Source organism: Equus asinus, chromosome 5, assembly GCF_041296235.1.
Source record: "Equus asinus isolate D_3611 breed Donkey chromosome 5, EquAss-T2T_v2, whole genome shotgun sequence".
NCBI classification, from domain to species: domain Eukaryota; kingdom Metazoa; phylum Chordata; class Mammalia; order Perissodactyla; family Equidae; genus Equus; species Equus asinus.
In genome coordinates this window covers 50,692,076-50,714,950 of record NC_091794.1, presented here as the reverse complement: position 1 = coordinate 50,714,950, position 22,875 = coordinate 50,692,076, and the positions used below count along the sequence as shown (strand labels likewise).

The window sequence follows — 22,875 nt, the reverse complement described above, 5'->3', positions numbered from 1 at the left end:
TGGGCCCCTGGGCAGAGCCAGAGCACATTAAGAGCAGGCCCAGCTGCAGGGGTGAAGAGGAGTGCTGTGGGAGCAGAGGTCTCCAAACTTCACTTCCTCAGGAAACATTTAATCACATACAACCATAAATGTATTTTTATTTATAAATGACAGTCATGTGCTTCTCAACTAATATTCTATGTATATTATAAAACATATATAAAAGTATAAGTTAATAAAGAATGGGTAAAGATAAATATTGATAGTTGTTCTGATATTTTCTTTCCAAACCACTATTGATTATTTTGTGCAATGTTGAAGAGCATGCATCCTATTTAGAGCCCACAATTGTAGATGATGATATTATGTTTTGGCAGAATGGAGAGCAACAGCTCTGGCAATGAGGCAGAGTGTGGATGAGAACACTGTGCTGGGGGCCTAAACTTGGGGTACCCTGAGTAAAAAATAAGCCACAGTGAACTTTTACCTTGACGGCTTCAACTATGGGGGCTATGGATCTTTAGACGTGCAGCCCGACATATTAGCACAATGGGGCTGATTATCCACCATCCTTCACCTTTCATTGGACAGTCATGAAATGTGTCAGTGTATCATGGGCAAGGATAGACCCGTGTGCTGACCCCCCTCTGCTAATACCGTGCTCTGTGCCTTTGGGAAGTTCACAGCCTCTCCATGACTTGGTTTACCCATCTGAAAGTGAGGGTAATGACACTGAAATGACAGCTCTTCTAAATCTAACATTCAAAATAATTTTTCATGTTTTTTTTTATGCGGATATCCTCTCTAAATTCGTGGGAGACAGGTCTTATCAATTTTGTAATATTTGGTATTACTTAATCAGAGCAGTAGTAGTACTTTAAAAATAGTACCATCAAGTCTATAATGTTTTTGTTTATTATTTAATTCTAAGTTGGATAATTCTGTAGTTCTTTGGGGTGTGGGATATTTTTATTTTGAATCTATCATTTAAACTTTGTTTTATGGAACATTTCAAATGTATGCAAGAGTTGCTGAGTCATTGGGTAAATGCAACGTAATTTTGTAATGTGTTGACAAATTCTCCTCCATGTGGGGTTGTACCATTTTGCATCTTCACAAGCAATACATATAAGAATGCCTGTTCCCTTACAGCTTTATCAAAAGAGGATGTTGTCAAACTTCTGATGAGAAATGGCATATCAGCAGAGTTTTAACTTGTATTCTTCTTATTATGAATAATGTTTAGAATCTTCTCTAATGGGTAAGGTCCTTTTGCATTTCTTTTTATATAAATTATTTGTTCATAACTGTAGCTCATTTTTCTATAAGGTTGTTGGTTTTATTCTTCTCTAATCTTAGAAGTTCTATATCTATGAAAGATATTAACTCTTTGTTGTAAATTATTTCACCCTAATTTGAGAAAATTTGTCTTTCGTATTTTTACTTTGCCTATGCCATGTGTGACACATGATTGGTTATCTATTGATGTGTAACAAACCACCCCACAGCTTAGAGACTTAAAACAACAGTTTACTATTCTTTCCCATGATTCTGAGGGTTAACTGGGTTCTTCTCTCAGATGGCAGCTGGGCTGGAATGTAGAAGATAACCTCTTCATTTACACACCTGCCACCTTTGTGTTCCTCCACAAGGCTTATTTCTCCTTGTCTTAGCTCAGCCTGCCAACACAAAATGTCATAAACCAGGTGATTTAAACAAGAGAAATTTATTTTCACAGTTCTGGAGTCTGGGAAGTTGAAGATTCAGGTGCTGCCAGCTGGTTCCTGGTGGAGGCCCTTGTTCCCGTTTGCAGATGGCTGTCTTCTCATTTTATCCTCACGTGCAGAGAAAGAGCACGTGTCTAAGCTCTCTCATCTCTTCTTATAAGGGCACTAAGCCCATCATGAGGATTCTATCCTCATGATCCAATTAGTTCCCAAAGGGCCCATCTCCAAATACCGTCACATTGGAGATTAGTGTTTCAACATATGAATTTTGGAGGGACACAAACATACAGTCTATAACACTCCTTAAGGCATCTAAGACCTCTCTGCATGGCCCTTTTTTCCAACAGGATAAGTGAATTTCTTACGTTACAGCTGACTTCCCAAAGCAGAAGTTGCCAGGTCTTTCTAAAACTTGGAAATGGCATAACATCACTTCCACCATATCCTATTGAGTAAAGCAAGTAATGAGATCAGCTTAGGTTCCACATGGGAGGGGACAACACACAGGTTGTGAATCTCAGGAGATATACTTCAGTAGGAGCATCTTTGGATTATAGATTCCACATGATTCAAAGTTGTTTTGTATTTTTGGGGGGGGGTAATAAAATATGTCACTCATCCCTCTATTTTTTTTAAATTTGGGTCATAATTAGGAATGTATTCCCCATTCTCAAGTTTTAGGGGAATTCACTCATCTTTTCTTTTAATACTTGTATGATGTCATTTTTGACATTTAATTCTATAATCATTTTTAAAGTTTTTTGCTGATCTATTGTGTGAAGAACAGATCCATTTTCTTCTTATATGGCTTTTCAGTTATCATAATGTAGCTTTTACAAATCTATCTTCCACTGACTTGAGATGCAGCCTTCATCAAATACTATTCCGGATGCTCTGTTCTATTGGTCTATTTGTGTGTAAATGCAGTACTATTTTTATTATGGAGTATTTATTATATGTATGTGATACTGACAGGGCAAGCCATCCTTCATTGCTCTTCTTTTTCAGGGATTTCCTGGCTATTCTTGTTTCTTTGTTCTTCCAAATGAACTTTATAATCAAATTGCCTAGATGCAAAAAAAAAAAAAAAGCCAAGTATTTTTTACTGTTTTGTTGTCCTCTGTGTTCACTCTCTCTTAGGGAGAATTAACATATTTATGACATTAACTTATCCTATCCAAGAGCAAACATGGGCTGTCTTTCCATTGGTTCAAGCTTTTTGTTCCCCAAGTAAGTAAAATGCTGGCTTTTAATATTCATATTAAGATATAGCTATTCGTTTTCTAATTTATTCAATGTTTTCACTGAATTTTTTAGTAAATTTATTTTTCAACTAAATTTTCTGCATCTATGGAATCAATAATGTGATTTTTCTCTTTAGGCTGGTAAATATGATGGATTTATTAATGAATTTTCTAATATCGAATGACCTTACATTTTTGGAATAAATGCTGCTTGGCTGTGACATATTACTTTATAATATGCTGTTGGTTTCTGTGTTCTTATGTTTTTTTAAGAATTTGGCATCAATATTCGTAAGTGAAATTGAGTTGTAGTTTTTTATGCATTTTTGTCAGGTTTTGGAATTGATGCTATACTCAACAAAATGTACTTAATTTTTCCTTCTTTTTCAATACTTCGGATTAGTGTAAGTAGTGAGGTGATAATCTGATCTATAGAGAAGGTCCCTGTGAAACCTAGGACTGATGGAGTTTTTTTGTTTGTAATGCAGAAGCTATTTTACTATTTTTTCTCTTGTTTTTCTACTGTAGTTAACCTGTCTAGGTTTTCTGCCTCAAATTAGGATAATTTTGGTAAGTCGTCTTCTCTAACTTTTCCATTTCATTTAGGTTTTTATATTTATATGCATTCTACTTTTCTATCTATTCCTTTTGATGGTCAGTCTAAATTTTTTTTTTTTTTTGAGGAAGATTAGCCCTGAGCTACCTGCTGCCAATCCTCCTCTTTTTGCTGAGGAAGACTGGCCCTGAGCTAACATGCGTACCCATTTTCTTCCACTTTATACATGGGACGCCTACCACAGCCTGGTGTGCCAAGCGGTGCCATGTCCACACCCGGGATCTGAACCCGTGAACCAAGGGTCGCCGAAGCAGAACATGTGCACTTAACCACTGAGCCACCAGGCTGGCCCTCTACATTTTTTAAAAATTCTGTATATTTATGCTTTCTCTCTTTTATCTCGATTAGATTAGGTAATGATTTGTCTGCTTTTATTTTTTCATTAATTTTATTGTTTTTTCTGTCTTTGAACTCATTACAAATTCCATTGTCTTAACCAGAAGTAATGCTCAGGTTGTTTCTTTTCTAGAATGTTCTCCTGGTTATGATGGCCCACGCTGCCATTTTAACTGCTTCTGTCATAAGAATGGAGTTTGCAACAGGTTTTCTGGAAGCTGTGGGTGCCTTCAAGATAACTATGGAAGAAACTGTGAACATGGTAAACAGAGAAAATGAGTGGGCATATTATGGTGTTGATAAGTTTTAAGCTTTAAAATTTTTTTAAAATCATGATAGTGCATTCACATTAAATCAAATTAGAACAACTGTTAATATTTTAGTGTATATTCTTGCAATCTATTTCATAGCTCTAATTTAAGTTCTAGATGTTGACAACTGCCCTGATGAAGCAATTGGAGTTGTTTATTCTTTTTGGTACTGCTACCCAAAACACGATTCTGTGGTTTTGATCACCTGGAGTAGTCATACCCAGAGGAGTCAACTGCTGGTCTTTTTGAACAAAATAATTCTCCTTCCTCTGGGTCCCTTTAGGGAAAATATAGACACGGAAGCTATTTATTTGTCTCAAGTTAATCTAGGCTAGCCTCTGAAAGAGCTGCCTTCAAGTTCCCTTTGAACATATTTATTTATATCATTTCTTCATTTGGACTCAATATTTTCAGCTAAAATTAGGAAAAGGGAGAGTTATACAGTAATTTGCCTTTGACGTCAGAGAGCTCTGATGGATTACACAGTTAAGAGATTAAGATGTGAGAGCTTGAAGTCTACGATTAGTCATATATGGCCTGGTGCTGCCATGTAAATATGTATAAACTATTAACTTCTATAAACTTCAGTTTCATCATCTACAGAAAGGGAATAACAATAACACTTACCTTAAAGATTATCACTGGAATTAAATGAGAAGAATATATGTAAACATTTAGCATTGAGGCATGTGGCAAAAGATAGAAGCATATTAATTATTTAGAAGTAAAGAACCTTTTAAAGGCTCTGAAGTGCTCTTAGTAATATCTAAAATGGTTCCCAGTTGTTTTGACCCATTTTTAAAGCTCTGGCTCTCACCAAGCACTCTGAGGTTTCTTGTGTCAGGGCACATGGAAGCAAATATCTTGTGGATTTTGCTTGTTTATTTTGTTTTCAAAATTGGAATAACAAGAGGTAAAAGAGAGGAAAAGAATATCTATTCAACACCCATAAATTTCATTCTACATGCCGTGGAGTGTCAAGGAAGATTCTGAGCAGACAAGAGACATCACTCTGGTGAAATAAATCTGTAAAGTAGGTATATTATTGATGATTAGGAAAAGGAGCCATCAGTAATGTCCATGTTGGAAGCTGTAGTGATAGTCTAGGATTTTAGAAATCTGGACTGGAATAAAAAATTAATGAACAGAGAATATTCTGGGAGACCAATTAACTGTATTTTGCTTTGATTTGATTGATTGATCGAGTATTTGATTGATTTTGACATGGAGATGAAGAAGATGGAGGGATCAAAGATGGCTCTAAAGTTCTAAGTCAGGGAACGTGAAAAAATAATAGTATTATTTAAAGAAATGGAAAAGTCAAGCAAGACAACCTTTATGAGCTCAGTTTTATATATAATTAAAATAAGAAGGATAAAGGAGATTTAAATTTTTTATGTATTTGCATAAACGATTATACAAGAACCAACAAAAGAAATCCTGCACTGAATCTTCTTTTATTACTCATTTTTAAGAGTTATAATGAGATCATAAAATGGAATATATATTAATACCTTAATATATGGAGTATATATTATACAAAATAATTTATTCCTTATCTCTTTTTGGTTTTACCTCCTTTTTCTCTCCCTGAATGCAAGTTTTTGCTAATGTTGACTTTGTCCTGAGTAACTCCATTCATGCTGAAGAAGTGTCATACACATAAAGCCTAGGCAAATCCAACAGGTGCCTGGAAAGAGAGGTGGGAGGAAACGAAGAAAGAAAGAGAGAGAGATGGATAGATAGAAAGAGAGAGAGAGAGGAGAGGATGATTGAAGGGCAAGGAAATGTCATCCCCCTCCTATTTCCATTGGTGAGTAGTGAGCACAGCCCTGGAGAAAACTCAAGATAGGAAATGGGAATCTTTTGTCTGCAGTCAAGCTTCGCTCTCACACAGCTCTCTCAGGGTGAGCATCTCCCCCAGCAGGTGACAATTTTAGGATTCAAAGAACTACATGGTCTCTAAGTGTAAACCAATTACTTCTTCTGATCTTCAGCCACAAAAATATTGATCTTCTCCAACCATGGAGGAAAAACAGGTTATACTGGACTCACTAAGAGACAATTCTATACTGTACTTTATGGGCCATCTAAGGAAGTTTTTCAAAGATTAAATTTCACTGACTTTAAAATCTAACTTCCTTGAAAGTTGTTAAGCTAATGTATATGCATCATATTCTCTGTTTTTTATTCGCTGTCTCCTTTCTTCTCTTTCTCCCCACTTTCCCTCATACCCACCTCTGTCATCCGTTCCTTGACTTCAAATATCAAGAGCTGTATGAATCACCTCTCACAGATACTCTCTTATTTATTTAAAGAATTTAATCCCAAACCATTCTCACTAAATTTATCCTGGATCTGAAGTTTAAAGACATTTCTTTTTTAGGAATTTAGATTAATGGAAGATTTTGTTGAAGTCTTTGGCTGACTATAGCATTGCATGGCAAATAAAATTTATCTACTTGAAACTATTTTAAATTTTCTTATGAATTTTTCTAGACTAGTTGTAGAAAATGACACTTATATATTCCCTTATCTGTATGACTAAACTATTGTCAATATACTTCTCCATAGAATTTTTCCTTACTTTCCAATTCTCTGCTCTCATCTCCTTTGGTCCTGAGAAACAAATGACCTAGAGCATATCCTTTAATTTTCCTTCAGTTTATTCTTAAAGCCAAAATAGCATTTTGACATTTCCATTTTCTAGCATGCCTTCCTGGATTTTATGGCTTGAATTGTGCTCACATCTGTGACTGCAAAAATGGAGCCAGTTGTGATGCAGCAAGTGGACAGTGCATTTGTCCAGCAGGTTTCCATGGCAGCCAGTGTGAAAAAGGTAAAGCCAGAGCTTTTTTAAGCATGTGAATGTAGGAATCCTGTGTGACTGTGAGATTTTTCCATCTGAGAGCAAACGTGTAAACCAAATGAAAACATAGAATAATCACCTTATCTTACCACTGCGACATTAAAGTGACAGGAATTCACTCTATAGCCAATATAATAATGATCCCTTCTGATTTTGTTGCTGATTGGCCAAAAATTTTATTGTTGCCTAAATGAAATCGTTTAGTATCTCTAAACACCACTAATGCTGTTAGTCTTCAATGGACAAGGATTCTACCTCTGAATGAGAGTAAACATTTTATTAAATGCTTTTAGAAGAATGCCATGTATTGGGTTCAATAGTGTTGAAATAGATATAAAGACTTTATCAAAAAAATTTAAAGACTTGAATTAGACATTATCACTAGAAAGTTATGATAGCTGTGAATATAGATGAAGATATAGAGGTGAGAATTTGGGCTACTCAGTTTGAAATAAAACATTATAAAGCCCTAAAAGACTCTGATCATGCCCATTCCAAGCAATGCTAAACTACACAGGACTCAGCAAATAACTCGAAGTCCCATTTTTGTTTGGATTATGTACACTGTTGTGCATATGGTTACTACAACCACAATAATGATAATATAATGTTAGTGGTAATTTGACTTTATGGGAATCAAAGTTATTGCTTTTAAAAAGGATCTATATATTAGTCCCATACCATATCCTCATTTGTCGCTAGAGCTTTACATATAGTATCTCTTGTCCATCCTTTAATCATTTATTCGTTTATCATTTAGTGTTAAGTTCTGGGAATATAAGTGGAGTTTACAGTTTTCTGGGGAAACAGACAGTAACTAAATAAATAACATTTTGAGGAAAAATATTAAAAGTAATGCACTTGGCTAATAGACTCAGTCTCCTTTCTTAAGTTTCTGTCTTCAAAACCTTCCATGCGTTCTAACAGGCACAAACAAGCGTCAAAGTAAGGCGATTTTAAGACCTGAAAGTGAAATCATGTTTAAAATGAAACTTCTTTCTGAGAATTCCAAAATTGTCCTCTTTTCTTCTGACCAACAAATCTCATTTTACCCCACTTGCTATCTGGGCTCAATCTTGAGGAAATTGTATCTTTAACCTCAGTTTAGGTACATCAGTGAAAGCTCAAAGGGTTAATTTTTTAGCATTTCTCTTTCCTTGCTAGTGTGTTCACCTGGAATGTTTGGGGACAATTGCCATTAACTTTGTGACTGGGAAGGAGAAACCTTCTGCCATCCAGTAACTGGAAAATGCCTCTTCCCACCTGGGAGAACTGGAGCCAGATGTGAAGCTGGGATGAGCCAAAGTCCCACATAACCTCCCTCTGTCTCTTGGGTTATGTAGAGATATACAAGCATTTTCATACTAAAAACTTTACTCGAATATTGCTTATCACATTACCCTTAGGATGATTAATCATGGTATGTTGCTGTGACATGACAGGCACCCAAAACCAGCACCACAACTGACAGAGGACACCTTGTAAGTACCTCAAAGAGATGCAAACACCCTGATCACAAAAGTGATTCAGAGAAATCACTAGAATTAAAACAATTCAGGTACACTCCAGGTAGTTTTCTTGAGAACCAAGTTCCCAGGTATTCTTTGGGAAATGAGATTTACACTTTATTTTTCTTTCCACTCACAGAAATATTGACCCAGAATGTAATACTTTAAATCTTCAAGGACTGTCTTAAGAAGAAGAGAAAGTAGATTGAGTGAATCGTTGACTCATCATTTGCTATTAAACTTAATGAAAAATTACTAGAGGAAAAGGTTTTATATAATTCACAATAGCCCTGAAGGACTGACTCTCCCATAGATTATGATCCTAAGTAGAGCATTTAATCACAGAATTTACTTTCTTCATCTGCCGAAAAAGAAGGGTTGAGGCTACGTATTACTAAGGATATTTCCATTTCCACCACTAATCTATGATTCTGAACCTGAGATTTCAATAATGCTGAGAAAGCCATGGTAACCTTCCAGACTGACTACAGGAGAATACTATTCATCCAGCACCATCTCCCCCACCCCACCTTGCTTCTGAGAAATAAAAAGAAAAAATAAATCAAAGCTACGTTCTTTGGATGACAGACACCATCCTAAATACTTTGCTTGTATTCATTTAATTCTTACTACAACCCTTTGAGGTTGTTGCTGTTCTTATTCCTATTCAACAGATGAGGAAGCTGAGGCACAGAAAGGTAGTAAGTGGCAGAACCAAGATTTGAACCGAAGGAGTCTGGTTTTGGACCTATTAGTGGGCAGTACTGTATGTGTGAATGTCTGTATGTATTCCAGAGTAAGGAACCTGCAGTGGCTCATCAAGAGTGTTATATTCTTTCCTACCCCTTCAGCTTCCCTTTTTTATTGACTTTTAGAGTAAGGCCAAGGGTTATAAATATTGACTCGGAATTCTTTGAGATCTTCCAACTCAGGAGCTTACTGACACTGACATTTCTTTATTGCAAAGCTGCTTCATTTAAATATCTAACCTTGTGTTTCACTGCACTGCAAGCTTCTTGAGAATTGGATCCATGTTTATTCATCTTTTATTAAAAATCTTAGAGCAAGGTCTTGCACATGACAGTCTTCAGCACGTTTTTGTTGAAGGAATTCTTCCCTTTTCAGCCTTCTTCATGGAGTCATGGTAGATAGAAGGACTTGAACCTTGTCATATCTAAACTAAATTTGTCAGAATAAACATCCACATAACATCTTGGTGAAGCCACAGTGCACTTGTCGCTAATGTAATGCTCACTAAAGGCAGAATGCTTATAGTGTTTGTGGTTTCATCTAAATATTTAAGAAAACCACTAATGTTTATTGATTGCATATTATATGCCAGGTGTTTTAATTTATGGTAAGTGCCTTCATTATCATCACTATTCCCATTTTATAGATGAGGAAGCTGAAACACAAAGAAGTTAAGTAACTTGTCCAAGGACAGACAGCTAGCAAGTGACAGACTGGGGATTTGACACAGGCAATCTAGATCCAGAGCTAGACGTTTAACATCCCCACTCCACTGCCTCTCAATGGGAAGAAAGGAAAAGAATTGCTTTTGGTTGTCTATCTGCATTGTCCAACATGCATTGTCCATTAACCACAGGTTGCTGCTTAATTTAAATTCAGTTTAGTTTAAAATTCACCTCCTCAGTCACATAGGACATTCCAAGTGCTCAGTGGCCACATATGGCTAGTGGCAACAGTGTTGGATAGCACAGCATACAACATTTTCATCATTACAGAAAGTTCTATTGGACAGCACTCAGCAGTGGCTTAAAACTAGCTACTAAACCAAGAGAGCTTATGGACAGGCTGGAAATTAAAGCCTCACTCTATGGATCGTCTATGAACTAAATCCCGTATCATATAGTCTCTTTCAAGAACAAGTACATTGTCACGTGACACTGGGTCCTATGTATTAATATGTCCATTCTTGGTGGGCACCTCAAGGCTCCCCCTGTCATGAGCTCTTTAGGGTACCCACAGCCTCTACAGATGTACTACAGGGTCTTTTATTTGCATTTTTCTTTTCAATTAGGCACAGTTAATCTGCAATATCAACTGTGAGCAGCTGTGTCTATGCAGGCACTATAAAGATAAAAGACCTCATTTTAATTTGAACTCTGGTAAAGGACCTATTAAATAGCCATAATGTTAATTCATAAAAGAATGTAGCAGCTTTTTATTGGATTATTTCCCCACCCCCTTGGTAAATTAACATTTGCAGACATTCAAACAGATGTCTTAAATACACATCGTTATTAACATGAAATGTGGTATTTTTATAAATTAAAATCAGATTCTGAGCTGCTCAGGAGAGATCCTGACTCATAACTTTTTCAAACAAGAAAACTAGGTCTTACCACCAAATTAAGTAATCCTCCCACACACTGGGCAGAGGTGAGTATGTTAGGTTAAATTTGAAATGGCAAAGGATTTTTTTTTTCAATTTTCATAAAGTTTGATGGTTTAAAGAAAAGTTTCAGAGCGGCATTTACATCATCTGCAAAGTTCCTTTACCTACCTCATGTTCCTTCCTTTGGGAAGGGATTGAATTACTGTTTGCTCATGTTGAACCTCTGTAAAAAGAATCAATTACAAAACTGATTTATCAGTTTCCATTTATCTCATATTTAAAATCTAACTAGTTAATTAAGGCAAGAGAGCTGGACTTCATCTTAACCTACCTTCATTAGCCAAGAGAGCAAAAAATTTTCAAAAAGCATCCAACTCCAACTTTAAGGTGAATCTCCAACCCAGCAAAGAAAAATTTGAGGCAATAAAGAAATGTTTACCAAAATGTTGCCCAAAGACTCAGAATTTGCTCTAGTAACTGTATCTTCACATTTATATTATTTCTAAATTTTCCACTTTTCAGCTTTCCACTCCCTTGTTTGGCCTTTCTTCTGCATGTGCTTAATACCTCAAATGAGGAATGAGCACCAGATGAGAATTTAGAAATCCAGCTCTGCCAGGTACCAGGGACATAACATTTGAGAAGATCTCTTCAGCCATACCAAACCTTGGTTTCTCTCTTTCTAGAATGAGAAAGCTTACCTTAGTGCTTTGCCGACCTCACAGGTTTTGTTAGAACCAACTGAGATAATGTATTAGGAACCCAGTTGGTAAACAGCATAGAGCTAGGTGACTATTATTATTGCAAAATTAAGTTTCTATGGTCCTTAAACGTTGCTAAGTTGAATTACTTCCCGGTCTTGCCTGAGTGACTAGGAAATATAAACCCATTTTCTGTTTCCATGGGCTGGGCTTGGCTTTCTCCCTAACCTCACAATTCTTCAGAAACAGAACCTGTTAATTCTCTGCTAATTCTCTGCTGGATGTCAGACCAAGACCAAATGCTCAGGCTGGGATGTGATATTGGGGGGCGGGGGGGGGGAGCTTTTTAGTCCACACTTAGTTATTTTGATAAAGCTAACACTTTTTATCCCCACTCTTCATTTCTCTACTGGTTGCACTCACAATGCAATTCAATTTAAAAATAGTTCTACCACTTTAGTACATATAGCAGGATTTCACAGAGGTGGGTACACAGGGGATCCATGGCCCTTTTGACATATTTTAAGAGATAGAAGAGTTGAATTTAAAGCCATTTCATTTTTAACAACATAAATACAAATAATCGTGTTTTCAACCTAAAAACAAATTTCATATATTGTGTGTTCTGGGCAACTGTTGCCTTTTTCTGACCTCAAGACAACTAATCCATTTTCCCTGTGTCCCTCACAATGCCAGTGCGATAAACTCTATTGAATAATCTAATTCTGAGAATGCACTTTAAAAATATAAGTTGCTGTCCTGTCTTCTCCTCTTTTCAATTTTGTCACTAACTTCCTTGACACTCTCCAGCCTCCTCCTGTTTTCCATTAAAATCCTTACTTTTATTATGTAACATTCTAGCATGGGAAAAAGATACCACATGGTTAACCAGAATTCTTTACAAGTCTATCATTATCTTATTGAATTCCAAGAAATAGTAGTAAAAAGATGGTGTGATAGAAAAGCATATTTGAATTGCTCTTGTTTTTGCTTTTCCCTCACAGAATGCAGGTCAGGCCAGTATGGACCTAACAGTGCCGTGAAGTGCCAATGTGTCCACAGAGCTCCCTGCAGCCCTCGCAACGGGAGCTGCACTTGCCCCTCGAAGAGAATGGGTCCAACTTGTGAGGAAAATGGTTTGGACGATCCTCAATAACCAAACACTAACAGCTTTTCAGTGGGTGAATAGAATTCTGCCGAGGTTACCCGCGGTTCATCATCTTAACTTTGGCAGAGAAATGTACTTACTCAACCATCTTCAGCCCAGCTTCGCCTATTGAGAGGTGAAAAACAGGACGTCTCAAGTTTATGGCCTCCAAGCATAAGTTCCATTCTCTAGCCTACCCTTCCCAGCTTCCTTTTGCTGAAGAACATGCCTAAGAAAAAGAGAATGTTTTTTCAAGATCCCAGCCGTAGTAACATTTTGGACTAATAAATGAACCTCTTTTTTTATATGCACAGGCGGTATTTAAATTTGGAAGTAAAAACTGCTTTTCAGTTCAGGTTGGACTGCACTGAAATATTCACACCTATTCACTGAAGACCTCAGTGGCCATTAAGTAGCTGAGTCCCCTTTAGAAATGTCTAGAATTTCATCTATTTATTCTCAGTATCCTGCTTCACAGCTAAGTCTGCTTCAGATTGTTAATGTATTGTATTTCAAACATGACTCTTGGTGTGGGAGACTATTAAGACTTTAGCCACATAAAGATCAGGGTAAAACTATGACGTGCACACTTATGATGAATCATCAAAATATTTAGTGGTGTTCTCCCCATCACTGGTCAGCAGACAGGAAGAAAGTGGGTCAAAGTGATCAAGGCCAGTGCTTAGTCTGCTCTGGGGGACACCAATTTCCCATAGGGTAGGGCCTGATTGGAATCAGGCTTTTAATCCACATTGGTAATCTTGACCCAAATTGCTCATCATTTACGTCAGCTCTACAGCCGTTTGAAGCATAAGCCCTGTGATAAGCCCAAGAAAGATAATGCAATAAATATGATTAAATTTTGTTCTCAAGTAGCTTATAAGCATTTGAAATTTCAGACTACTAGGTTAATTCACATCAAAGAACAATAATTTTCTTGATTGGAAATGTGGTTACTCATGTAACCCATGCCTTATTGGGATAAAAATAGAGAATATTGAAATTATATGACTAGACATTTGACTTATGCATAACGTCTAGAGTAGCTTTTAAATCAAAACTGATTTAGGATAGAATTGACTGAGGATTTATGAAAAATACTTCGTGTTATCAATTCAGGATAGCTTCTGATCTTTATTTAACATTTTTTCTTCCTATATCTCAGCACATTTAACAGAGATATAGCATACCTATAATAGGCTTCCATGCCAGATTTAATATTATTAAATGACATAAAGGACTTGATTAGACAACTTTCTAAGAAATTACTTATAAATTTGGGTTAGTCTTAAAATAGCTGCAATCAACTTATCCCTTTTTTTTATCTATAGTATTTGGAATTCAAGTTTTATTTTTATGTTTAAATTTAACTATTTTTATCAAATCAATTGAAAACTATGTTTTATTCTGAATATTCGCTCAATTTCCTGACCTTAAATTATTTTTCAAGTTTCTCTCAGCTATCCCCATGTGACCTGCACAGAGAATAAGATATATAAAGGCAGCATTCCTCTTGGGCTGCCATCCACTGCTGGACTCTCTTCATTTCAAGACTTTAAAAAACAGTAACTGGAAACGGGGTAAAAAAGCAAGAAACCAGGTCTCTCCTTCTTACTAGAGATGCTGTCTCCTGTTAAGACAGATGAGAAACTCTAGATTTGGCAGGAAAAAATAAAGAGTAAGAGATTTTTTTGGTTGAATTTTTTCCCTTATATGCTGCTTAACTCTTTATAATGAGAAGCCATGTGTAAAATGTTAAGCACAGTTCTTGGCAAGTAGCAAATGGACCATACATTATCTCCTTTCATTCCCTTTCCCACCCCAAGCTCTAAAACAAATTATGAGAGTGAGCAGGCAAAGTCGGAGCATGAACCTGTGTTTGCACTATCACATGGCCCCTTAGACAAACTGTTTTGCTTTCATCCTTACGCCAGTCAACAGGAACTAGAGCAAGTCACTGTAACACTTTTTCTTTAAAAAATTTTTATAGGTTGTCTTTTGTATCAAAAAAGAAAATAGAACAATGTTTAAAATCCAGAATGTTTCCATTTTACTTTTGGTCGCCTTGAAAACTTTGGATTTAGGTGGTGCCCTGCAAAAGTTAATAGCCATGTGATAAGTCATCCCTCCCAAAAATATTCCAGTTCTTCCGTTTGAGGACACTAGCAGATGTTTGAAAATCGTTCTAGGCAATGACATTTCATTCATGGACCAGCATAGAATAAATGTTCATCTTAAATAATTTAACAACCGGAAAATTATAAAACAGAACTTCCTTGCAAAATCATAGAATTACAAAATTCATTTTTGAATGACTGCTATGTTAAAAATGCTTCAAGTTAAGAAAATAGTTTACAGTGACCCACATTTTTGAAGAAATAAATAAAGCATACTTCTTACATTTATGGGGATTTACTGAGCTTTCCACATGGGAACAGCTATTTAGGAATAGTGAAGTGGGATTTGGCTACCAAGAAATATTTTGTGCAAAATTTTAGAGAATTCAACTGTTGTTTAAAGTGAAGCATAATTTAATAGGCATGTCCTCTTAAAACTAAAGTTCAATGTCAAATTACTATCATCGTCATGGGGTACAAATATTTTATATTACCTCTCTGAATTTTCCTCCCTATATAATCTCCCCCTCTGAAGGTAGAAATGCTGACCCCAAGAGAAATTAATCCACCCATAATATGCCTTCATAAAGGTGCCTATGCTGTGAGGTTTCAGGATCTTTCATTCGAAATACAAGAACAGAGTGGGGATTATTACACTTTTCTGCAATAATATCTCTCAAGTTTAAAGAAAAGTGAGCAGATGTATGGAAGTGTGCTGGCTAATTTGGAGTATCGATCTCACATGCCCGGGATATACCATTTCAGTTTAACACCTAACTTTCCCTCTACTCTTCCTAACTTTCTACATTCATTTATTGAGTTTTCCAGATGACACAGCTATTTGACACAGGTTAAATTATTTTTAGAGAACTTGGAAATCATTCCAAGAGTTAGTGGCAAGAATGGCATTTCCTTTGTTAGACATAGCACAGAGGATTTGGCTTCTCCTGGACCTCTTTCACCTTCGTTTCTCCAGGACCTGGTAATACAGATGTAGCAAGAATTTAAAAAAGCATTTTGATGAAGTGAACAAATAATCGCAACTGTCTACACTCTAGGAGTTACGTATGCAATTCAGTTAAAATAACTTCTCATGGTTCTGCAGCAGAAAAAAATAAAATCAAAGTAGCTGAACTTTTAAAACAGATTTCAAAGTGGTTCCAAAATTTTGACCCTTTTAGCTGATCGTGTGGAAACTGTGTTCTCCCTTTCCTGCTTAGATTGTCATTTTTGTAAATCAAAAACCACAAAAACCGATAATTAGCAAATCTATTTAAAAGCAGTAGATACCCTTTTTAATCTTCTTCCAGATACTGACATACTCTTTCATCTCCACCTTTTGTCAGGATTACGTGTAATACCATTTAATCATTCCTCATTTAAATGTTTGTGAACAAATAGTTCACATTTTGAAGAATATTAATTAACTCGAATAACTAATACTAACATTTTTATTTAATATTCTTTCACTGGCTATCCTAAAAGATATAGAAGATTTCATAATAATGCCTCTACTTGAAAAAGAATCTATGAAATAGAGTTTTATTACTCAGACTTCATGAGAAAAGTTCAACAATAATCCATCAGACGAAAAGATCCATGTGAGGAATTGGATATTAGATGCTTAAGTGTTGACAATATTGGTCTCTTGAAACGTAGGGCATTGGTTCGTGAGTAAAATTCCATTTGTAACGTTTAGATGAATTTGGTAGTGAGCGTTTAGCATGTATTTGATGAATAATGGAACTTATGACTGATTAGATATCTAACTGGTCAATTGGTAATATTTCAGATCATTTATTGACTGAAAAATGCCTTCATTAATGTCACTTTTTAAACCATTGCCTAAAAAACAGTTTTCTGTATTTTAACTCTATCCTGAATTTGCTAACTCACTCAAGAATATTTATTGTGTCTACGATACTAGATACCGTTGATGGCATGAAAAAGATAGCGGTGAACAAAATGGTTGCCCTCCCCGCCCTCATAAACTTGCAGTGCTGTAGGTGATGTTAGCCAACAAGAGCAACGCTCAAACGTTCTCAGCTTTGCAGTGCGTTTTATAGTTCCTTAATCCTACCCTAGTCTATTTCTCACACATTTGTTAACTTTCCTTTATTAATGCACACTTGGAGAAATCAAATGTATTCTATCCAACCTTAAAAAAATCCACATAGCAGGTGTTACTCTTAATGCTACCACAGGAAATGAAATATTTTTTAAAAACTCATGAAATACCATTTTACATTTATAGAAAATTTTATTATTTTTTGCAACGTAAAGGGGAAGTCCACTTTGAAATCTATTATTGTAGCCCCAATGGCATGGGCATTTAGGTAGTGGAAGTAGCAAAAAAAAAGAGAGTATTTCTCTTATTCTGACAACCGTCACATCCTTTTCAGCATCCATTACTGCATTCTCTTTTGGTCAAGCTAAATATTTCCTAGTAGAGAGGATTTTTAGACGTTTTTAGGAATCTGGTTTTGTTACAAGGTAATTCCCAAACAGTAAAAAATACCCTGCTATTTTAATAGTGTCTCAAAACAAGATTAGATTCTTTCTTTTTTTTTTATTTTGATTGTGGTTATGTGGTTAAGATACACATAACATAAAATTTATCATCTTAACCATTTTTAAGTATATAATTCAGTGGCATTAATTACATTCACACTATTGTGCTACAATCATCAAAGATTATTTCTTTTAATATAGGAAGAACATCTTGATGCCAATTGACTTACATTGAGAGTCCGCAATGCAAGTTGTTGGTCTAATTGAATAGCTCAACTCGTGTACTACCTGCCCTTGTGAGATTTTTCATATTCTATGAGCACTCTGATTATTTGAAAATATGCTTTCTATAAGTTTCTTCCTATTTGCTAGGCAGTTCTGAAACAAAGAGGTTTTTCACGTTTAAACAGTTCTACTTTTCCCTGGGATCCTGTGACTGGAAGAGCAGGCATTTTGCACTAAGTGCATCCCACATATCACGGTGGCAGCTCTTCCCCGTTAGCCTGTTTCTAAACATGCTGAAAAAACATCAATCAGCAAGCTTATTTTGCTCCATGAAATACTGATAAAACGTATAATTCTATTTGAACAACTCTCATGGATTTCCGACATATCTTCTCCCTGGACTCCACTCTGGCCTTGAGGCAATCACAATTCCAAGACCTTGAGGACTCAAGCAGTATTTCCAAGAAGGGTTCCTTGGAATTTCAAATTTATATTACTTAGTAAAGGAGAAAAGGGAAGCATCTTGGGTCTTATAGTCAAATAACAACACCAACAACTGGGAAACTCTGGGTTAAACAGAGATAAATATTACACTTTATTGCAATACACGTTAGGAGCGCTAAGATGCTATTGTGATTTGTGAATAAGAAGATGCAGTTTGCAAAGAACTCCAAATTGTTTAACCAGGAGTTCCATTTTTGAAGAGCATTTGGAAAAACTATGTCCCACGGAACACCTTTTGTGAAAAATGGGAATAAATATATACTTGAGTGAGCCCTCAGAAATATCCTTGGTTTGGATACCCTGATCACAGATTTTTATGGTGTTTCTAGTAATTGCCTGAGAGAATTCAAAGCAAAGCTTAAATTACTTTATAGTTTCCCCTGGATCTGCTACGAGCCAGTAAGTGTTTCTCAAAATGGAACTTTGAAAATGCGAAGTAAAATGTTGATGAATCTATTTAAAGAGATCTTCCTTTCTTGCTTGTCTGATTGATAGGGGAAATTGAGTAAGTACTTTTTTAAACATTAAGGACAATTAAGAAGACGTGAAATAAACTGTGTTCTTTTCAAGGGAAATATTATAAAAATTATATAGGAATATATGTTAGAAAATAAAAGACCAAAAGTTTTGCTAACATCTGGGCATTTTATAGTAGTTTTATGTACCATATTTTGAATAACCCATGGGGATTATTTAAATGCATTAAAAATTCCACAGAGAGAATGTTTAGTAGCACGGTGGAATGAATATAATTTCTTTTTGCAAATCACTAAATGGTTTCATAAGTTGTCATGTCATAAAGTGTGTGGATTCTAGTAATACTAGAGTTATTGCGATCTATGTATTCTTGCTAATGATCCTCACATCACTTATTAAATGTTTGACATAAATTATCCCCAGCTCTCTGTGTGCACACACACACACACAAACAAATATTTATGTTGTTGGTGGTGCAAGGTTATGGAGAATTTCCTGTTAGATTATATATTTAAGACATTTTCAGTTAAAATTCTATTAAAAATTCCAGATTATTACAAATAAATGTACACACTGTAATATTCAGAAAAAACACCTTTAGTTCTACATGACTTTTACATATGTCTATTTAAATTTAAGTTTAATAAATTGTGATATGAATTATAGCTCATCTAGGATCAGGTTAAAATACATCCTCCATTCATAGTTGAAAATACTACAAACAGGCTGTATTTTGTGTTAGATAACCAAACAAAAGAAGGGAGCAACACTTAGGGAGCAGAGAATCTTGTATACTTGGAATCATAGAGGCTCAGAATTGGGAAAGACCTTAAAGCTCCAGTCGTTTTGTTTGATGGTCAAGGAAACTGAGCTCAGAGAATTACGTCCCATGGTGAATAAGTCACAGAAGCATGACTTGCTCATCTCTTATGGCTGGTCTCTTATGTCTTTCATCTTTGCCTTTTGATTGTTGCCTTTTTCAAGACATGTGAGAAATTCTTTTGGCTAGGAGGGTCAGTGAACTTTGCTTTACACAAATCCCTTTGAATTTTAGCTTTAGTGTCACAGAACTTCCAAACTTTTAGTGTCGCCATTTATTAGATAGCCACTCTATACCTGGAAGCGGTAGTTAAATTCAGATATAAGGAACAGAAGCCAGTGAGAGGTTCATGGTCCTGTAATGATTTCACTGCCTCCCAAGAAAAATAATCTGAATTTTAAATGTTTTTATACTTTCTTTGGTATATATTATACACATCTTATATATTTTTTTAAAGATTATGATAGTTAACAACCTTGTGAAATTACAGTTGTACATCATTATTAGTCACGTTGTAGGTACACCACTTTACCCTTAGTGCCCTCCCCCCACTCCCTCTTTCCCCTGGTAACCACTGATCAGTTCTCTTTGTCTATATGTTAACTACCACCTATGAGTGGAGTCATACAGAGTTTGTCTTTCTCTGTCTGGCTTATTTCACTCAAAATAATACCCTCAAGGTCTATCCATGTTGTTGTGAATGGGACGACTTTGTCCTTTTTTATGGCTGAGTAGTATTCCATTGTATATATATATATATATATATATATATACACACCATACCTTCTTTATCCAATCATCAGTTGCTGAGCACTTAGGTTGGTTCCATGTCTTGGCTGTTGTGAATAATGCTGCGATGAACATAGGGGTGGATGGGACTTTTGGAATTGCTGATTTCAGGTTCTTAGGATAGATACCCAGTAATGAGATGGTTGGGTCATAAGGTATTTCTATTTTTAACTTTTTGAGAAATCTCCATACTGTTTTCCTTAGTGGTTGCACCAGTTTGCATTCCCACCAACAGTGTATGAGGGTTCCTTTTTCTCCACAGCCTCTCCACCATTTGTCACTCTTGGTTTTGGATAATTTTGCCATTCTAACAGGTGTAAGGTGATATCTTAGTGTAGTTTTGATTTGCATTTCCCTGATGATTAGTGATGATGAGCATCTTTTCATGTGTCTATTGGCCATCCGTATATCTTCTTTGAAGAAATGTCTGTTCATGTCCCCTGCCCATTTTTTGATCGGGTTGTTTGATTTTTTGTTGTTGAGCTGTGTGAGTTCTTTATATATTATGGAGATTAACCCTTTGTCGGATAAATAGCTTGTAAATATTTTTTCTCAATTAGTGGGCTGTTTTTTTGTTTCAATCCTGTTTGCCCTTGCCTTGAAGAAGCTCTTTAGTCTGATGAAGTCCCATTTGTTTATTCTTTCTATTGTTTCCCTCCTCTGAGGGGTTATGGTGTCCAAAAAGATTCTTTTGAAACTGATGTCAAAGAGTGTACTGCCTATATTCTCTTCTAGAAGACTTATTGTTTCAGGCCTAATCTTTAGGTCTTTGATCCATTTTTAGTTTATTTTTGTGAATGGTGAAAAAGAATGGTCAATTTTCCTTCTTTTACATGTGGGTGTCCAGTTTTCCCAGCACCATTTGTTGAAGAGACTTTCTTTCCTCCATTGTAGGCCCTCTGGTCCTTTGTCAAAGATAAGCTGTCCATAGATGTGTGGTTTTATTTCTGGGCTTTCAATTCTGTTCCATTGATCTGCGCACCTGTTTTTGTATCAGTACCATGCTGTTTTGATTACTGTAGCTTTGTAGTATGCCTTGAAGTCAGGGATTGTGATGCCTCTGGCTTTGTTCTTCTTTCTCAGGATTGCTTTAGCAATTCGGGGTCTTTTTTTGCCCCATATGAATTTTAGGATTCTTTGTTCAATTTCTTACACACATTTTATATTTTAAAAGATTGTTTAGCTTACGTAGTTTAACAGTATCTTAATTTGCCACAACTATCAACTTCTGTAATGAAAAATAAGCACAGTTCCTAGATTTAAGCCACACACACATGAATTCTTCACTTAAATTTATTATGTAAGTATCAAAGAAACCTCCAAAGAGCATTATGGGTTAATAGCCTGACATGTAACCATAAGGAAAAGTTGCATTCTTTTTTCCATTAGTGTGAGAGCACTTGGGGTGGAAACCTCAGAGCTATCAATAAATCTATTCCATATAAATTTAACAAATCAAGTGTACTGTTTTTTATTTTACTGACTCCACAAAGAGATATTCAAGGAAATTTAGAATAGTTAAATAAAAGTGAACACTCTGAATATGTGTATACTTCTAAAGCAATAGTAATCAAACTTGATCAGGAAGCAGAATTCAAGCATCGTGATGCTCAAAGTGGAATGTGAAATATTGGAGTATTTAATCCTATGACATGAGCTGGAATCAGTACTACTTAGGAAAACTATAACTCTATTCTAGATATATAATACAAAAATCTTAAACACGAATATATATGACCGCAAAATGTATTAACTGTTTGATTACGTACTATTGCCTTTCTGAGAAATTCTATCGATACATGTTTTATGATACTTGGACATTTGCTTTGTCAGACTCAACAATATTGGGCATCAAGTTTTTAAAGGAAAACTTTTATCAGTCAAAATGTTAAAGAAAATCTAATCAAACGTGAACTTGGAGAAGGATTGGTCTTATTCAGCTAAGCAATGGAAACTTTTCCAAGTTTTCCAGCGTATAGTTTGAGAACTGTTGCTCCAAAGTCTATACTATGGTTTCTTGATCAATAATTTAAATAATAGATAAATATGGTGAGTGTATTTCAATCTATAAATGTATAATTTTTAAAACAGAGAACTCAAAACTTTATAATGCAATTTTTTTACAAGCTTGTGTATTATAAAAATGGTGCTTATTTTAAATAAATGTTTTATAATGTATTTTCTTCGTGATAATGTATGTATTAAGAATCATAAGAATAACTGAAATTTTACTTTGGAATGAATGTTTAAACTTGAGAAATCAATAGCTAGCTATAAAAAAAGGTTAAATCAATCTGATATTTCTTAGATCCCCATCATTGGATTTCACAATATCAACTCATTGGATGATACGATATTTTTTCCACTCTGATTATTTGAAAGTATTTGTTATGACAAATTAATCTTTTTGAGAGGTTTATCTTTTCCCTTCAGCTCCATGGTCCATTCTGGCATATATAGGTATTTTTTTCCTGAATGTTTCATCCTGCTTTCTTCTTTTTTTTCTTCTTTGTAAACAATAAGAATATTTTATCATTTCTAACTCACAGCATCGGTGCCAAATTATTTGTTCATGAAGGAATACTTCTTAAACACTAAAATATTATATGTATGTTATTATTATTTAATCAAGTAA

At 35.4% G+C, this 22,875-nt stretch overlaps 1 protein-coding gene and 1 long non-coding RNA gene across 18 annotated transcripts in view; one reads left to right on the top strand and one right to left on the bottom strand.

The window, feature by feature from the left end:
- Positions 1-22,651, top strand: part of LOC106834680 (EGF-like and EMI domain-containing protein 1) — a 586,744-nt gene extending 564,093 nt beyond the window's left edge. For 13 of the 17 annotated variants that reach the window (XM_070509525.1, XM_070509519.1, XM_070509515.1 and 10 more), the window contains 5 exons: positions 1,132-1,240; positions 2,847-2,936; positions 4,036-4,164; positions 6,924-7,052; positions 12,655-22,650. The gene's annotated coding sequence lies outside the window, so the exon portion shown is untranslated. Of the gene's footprint in view, positions 1-1,131; positions 1,241-2,846; positions 2,937-4,035; positions 4,165-6,923; positions 7,053-12,654 lie in introns of all 17 variants that reach the window. The other 4 variants (XM_070509511.1, XM_070509512.1, XM_070509516.1 and 1 more) reach the window with 3 other exon arrangements.
- On the bottom strand, positions 1,672-11,798 carry LOC139045261 (uncharacterized). The gene is made up of 3 exons (XR_011503292.1): positions 11,651-11,798; positions 11,118-11,172; positions 1,672-2,773 (listed from the first exon to the last, which is right to left on the bottom strand). It is a non-coding gene; the product is annotated as an uncharacterized lncRNA (long non-coding RNA).
- Positions 22,652-22,875: the final 224 nt, after the last annotated feature.